The 4,561-nt window shown below is 40.6% G+C and overlaps 1 long non-coding RNA gene across 1 annotated transcript; it reads right to left on the bottom strand.

Moving 5' to 3' along the window:
• Nucleotides 1-223: 223 nt before the first annotated feature.
• Nucleotides 224-1,651, bottom strand: LOC140937795 (uncharacterized). Its single transcript, XR_012165521.1, has 3 exons — nt 1,515-1,651; nt 709-795; nt 224-363 (listed from the first exon to the last, which is right to left on the bottom strand). It is a non-coding gene; the product is annotated as an uncharacterized lncRNA (long non-coding RNA).
• Nucleotides 1,652-4,561: the final 2,910 nt, after the last annotated feature.

The following is a 4,561-nucleotide window of genomic DNA, read 5'->3' as shown; positions in this document are numbered from 1 at the left end:
AGGTGTAAAGTAATTCATATGTGCTCTGTCAATTTTTGGCATCAGCAAGATTCCAACTCATTGTTTAATTAAAGAAAGCATTGGTCATGTGACCTCTTAGTGCAAGTGGCCTATTTTACACAAACTCTTATATCTTGCATACGTACTGTATATGTCAGAGGGAAAACTGTGCCAGAAGAAAACCAACATGTCCATGGGAACCCTGAGTAATAACATAGATGAACTCACCTCTAGGCCAATGCCATTTTATCCGAGGTCTTTGCCTTTTTCATTCCAGTGAGTTGCTTCCCAGCTTTAATTGTGCATCATGTCCTCTCAGCCCTCTAAATTATCATAGAAAAATCCTTTGACTTCATGATTTAACTGTAAAAGCAAGGAAAAACAAATAACAAGCACTATACTGAGATTATTGCAAGATATCACTCATAATTTTGGCCTTGAATACACCTCTACAGTAGCATCTACATGTAATCTCCATAAAATGCTATTCAACATCTTGGCCAGATTGTTCAAAGCTGGGTTAAGATACATGTAACCCACAGTTAGTGTGTGACTTGAATTCAGATATGAAAGCTTAAAATAAATTCAGTTTAATTTGTTTGTTTGTTAACAATTTCATTATTGGATGCTTCGAAAGGAATAGAAAAAAAGAAACTGGGCAGCCCTAAGTACATGCAATCGGTAGTCAGCCTTCACACCACAACTTACCCTTTGTGTTTAACTTTATCCTTGGTATAAACTCTCTTCTCCTTTTTTTGACTTTGCTGAGTTGGTCAAGGAAATAATTCTGCAAAACTGAGATAACAGGAGAATTGGTCTGATCAGGCATGGAGTTACATTTGACAATGGGTGGAGAGAGCCTAACTATGACTATATTCCCTTGTTTGGGGTATAGTAGGGTGTAGTACACACATAGGTGGAATTGAACGAAAAACAAAATAAAGAAAAATGTGACCTTCAACCAACAAAAGAAACCACTGTGCATGCCTCCAGCTATTAATAGACCCACAGACAGTAAACACTCTAATAGCCTTAAAGAAGCAATGGATTACTAATCTAAGGATGTGTTCCACTGGGATGATCTGGATCAGGGTCATTGATCAGAGATCACTTGGATCATAGCGCATCAAATGAACCCATGAATCCACCCTGGGCAAGGACATGTAAATGGACAATGGACAAAGTTCATTCATTCCACAGCTCCAACATCAAAACAGCATTTAGGCGGTGTAAAAACGCAAGACGGCGCTCCATTATTATACTTCGCCGTTTTGGATGGGCGGAGACAAACCCACACTCTTTAACAGACATTGTTTTGAAGCAAGAAAGTTAAACTTCGTTTCTAACGAATCGAATTTAAATTGCAATTAACCTTAATCTTACTAGGCGTGTAAAATTCCTTTGTTCGTCTATTCGACTTGATGAATCTTTGTTCCCACATTGTTTGATAGATTGGCGCGGTTTTACAGAACCTCAACGCTTTTTCACTGAGTCGTCACTTAAAGAGTTAATACCTTTAAAAGATGTCAAATTCCAGTCCAGAGTGTGTTCTTCACTGTATGGTCTTAGGGGTTAAGCTCTAACATGATTTTTTCCCAAAAGATCATAGAAAGAGGGAAACCAGAGCCATCAGAATGTATGTCGTTCCACAGGTAACCCAGGCTCTGTGATAGTACCACAGTACGGTTCCAGTAAAATTACAGTGTTTGTATGGGGTAAAAATATCATCCTAAAATTTCTAGGAAATACTAAATAAAGATCAATGAAACTTACTCTGCAGTTAATTGTTGTTGTCCTTATTGCTCCAACGAAGTTTCGGGATAATTTGCAGTAATTTGTTCAAATTCACTCTATCTACAATAATAATATACAAGGTAGGAAACACGAGGTGCCATTTTCGCCGACATGCTCTCATTCAACACAACTTTTTCCACGAAATTCGAACTCCAACGGAAAATAGACATGCCAGGATCGTAGAAATAGGATAGCAGCAGATATAGAAACCAATGAAGCTTTCCCAGATAGAGAAACGAATCCCACAGACTTTGACAAACTCGAAGAATATAATCCAAACACACCGAGAATACGCTCGCCGAAGCAGCCGGGCCAGATCAACGCGCGGCCAAGAAAATGAAGCCTGGGCACTGTACAAAAAAATTCCATCCCGGGTCCTGGGGTGACCTTTTTAGGGACCGATACATCATTTGCCCAAGGCCACCCTCCCCTGCTGGAAAAATACTTGATAGAAGGCAATTGTTCTTCCTAGCCAATCACTATGGCCTGTTATAAAGAGATTATTTTCCTCTCGAACTATATTCAGCTCCTGGCGCTGGTCCTCAGAAAGTTTATCAAACATCAATAGGGCAAGGTTATAAGGGCAAAGAAAAGAACAACGAAGGACGATTTACAAAACTTAAAACGAGCAAAAGATATAAGTGAATTTTGGCTCTTACCGAGGCATTTGTACAACAGGATCAAATTCAAAGAGAGGTGTCTCACGATGCCGATAGAGCGTTCACTTGTATTGACAAGAAGTCGGCGTGTTACTGCCGCATTAATCGCTAAATATGTTAATCGCGCTAGTTCTTTGTTTACTAGTGCACGTGGCTTTCACATTCGTCTCAGTTATCGCAATTCATATTCTGTCGCAATTTTCTGTATAATTTTTGACATTAGTTTGTAAGCTTCAACGTTTATTTACGATAGTTTCGCTCGAGAGTTCACAGCAACAGTATCTCAGTCATCATCTACCTTTTGTTCAACCTTGTTTTTAGCCCGCCTTGTAAGCATTTCGCGTTGTTATTTCATTAGTTTCATTACTGTTATTTGCATTCCTTAGTAAAAGAAATGGGACGCCTTGTAACTCCGCAGACTCTCCTGATTATATTACTTTTTTTTATCCATTTAAATTCAGGCGCGTGTGCGGGGTTTGCTCTGGCAAATGGTGATTGGCTAGGAAGGACAATTGCCTTCTATCAAGTATTTTTCCAGCAGGGGAGGGTGGCCTTGGGCAAATGATGTATCGGTCCCTAGAAAGGTCACCCCAGGACACCCGGGATGGAATTTTTTTGTACAGTGCCCAGGCTTCATTTTCTTGGCCGCGCGTTGATCTGGCCCGGCTGCTTCGGCGAGCGTATTCTCGGTGTGTTTGGATTATATTCTTCGAGTTTGTCAAAGTCTGTGGGATTCGTTTCTCTATCTGGGAAAGCTTCATTGGTTTCTATATCTGCTGCTATCCTATTTCTACGATCCTGGCATGTCTATTTTCCGTTGGAGTTCGAATTTCGTGGAAAAAGTTGTGTTGAATGAGAGCATGTCGGCGAAAATGGCACCTCGTGTTTCCTACCTTGTATATTATTATTGTAGATAGAGTGAATTTGAACAAATTACTGCAAATTATCCCGAAACTTCGTTGGAGCAATAAGGACAACAACAATTAACTGCAGAATAAGTTTCATTGATCTTTATTTAGTATTTCCTAGAAATTTTAGGATGATATTTTTACCCCATACAAACACTGTAATTTTACTGGAACCGTACTGTGGTACTATCACAGAGCCTGGGTCACCTGTGGTCGTTCCTCACTGCTCGCAATCTCGTATCCCGTATCCACAGGATCTGTTTTTGGCCGAGAAGAGTCTTCGGGTCGTCTTCGGGTCGTCTTCGGATCGTATTCGGGCTTTTTGGGCAGCGTTATCCCGCTGACCAAGAAGCCCGAAGACTCTGGGTACGAGATTGGCTGTGCTCGTTTTGGTCAGATCACCCTTGCGATGGATAAGGATAACGCAGGCTCTGGGGATAGGAAGAGAAAATGCCGTCAGGACCCGTCAGGGGGACCGGCACGGGTGGTAAAGCGGTGGGGGGGGGGGGGGTTCTCCATCATCTTTCGCGGTCACATCGAATGGAAATTTATTTCCCATTTTACGAAAAAACGAAGTCCACTATGAATCACAATTCAAGAGCGAAAGAGTCTATTTCACGCGGGAAAAAAAGGCTGAAAGCCCAAATACCCTTTACCACGCACTGGCACTTCGCCGTGTTCGCATTAATAAATTGTTCTAGTTGAATAGAGTTGTCAGTTGCCGAGACCAAAATGACTCGTCTTTGAGCTAGGATCGGATCTGTTCTAGAGGCAGTCATTAGCTTATGATAAAAAAAAATTATTCTTAAACCCAAAAAAGATAGAGGAATTTTTTTTAAAAGGGGGCACGTAAAATTTCGCGCATCCACTGAAAGTTCCCCAAAATATTCAAGGTGTCGGGCGACCTCATGAAATTTTCTCCGTTAATTTTCAGGTGCTTACAGCAATCGTACAGCTTGCGAAAGGTTTTTGTCACTAAACTAAAATTTAATGGTGAATTATATCCCCATTTTATTTTTTTTTATTTTTTTATTTTTTCTATCCCTCTTCCTGCCTTGAAGGATCAGTTTACCGTTTAATTATCTACTAAAGAGCCAGCTGGCCCCTCCTATTTTGTCGCTGTGGTTTTGCTCGTCACAAATGTCATTAAACAACAACTTGTATTTTCTGAAAAAAAGTGCTAAAGCGGAACACCTAAAG

Source organism: Porites lutea, chromosome 5 (genome assembly GCF_958299795.1).
Source record: "Porites lutea chromosome 5, jaPorLute2.1, whole genome shotgun sequence".
NCBI classification, from domain to species: domain Eukaryota; kingdom Metazoa; phylum Cnidaria; class Anthozoa; order Scleractinia; family Poritidae; genus Porites; species Porites lutea.
This window is presented reverse-complemented; position numbering and strand designations above follow the sequence as displayed.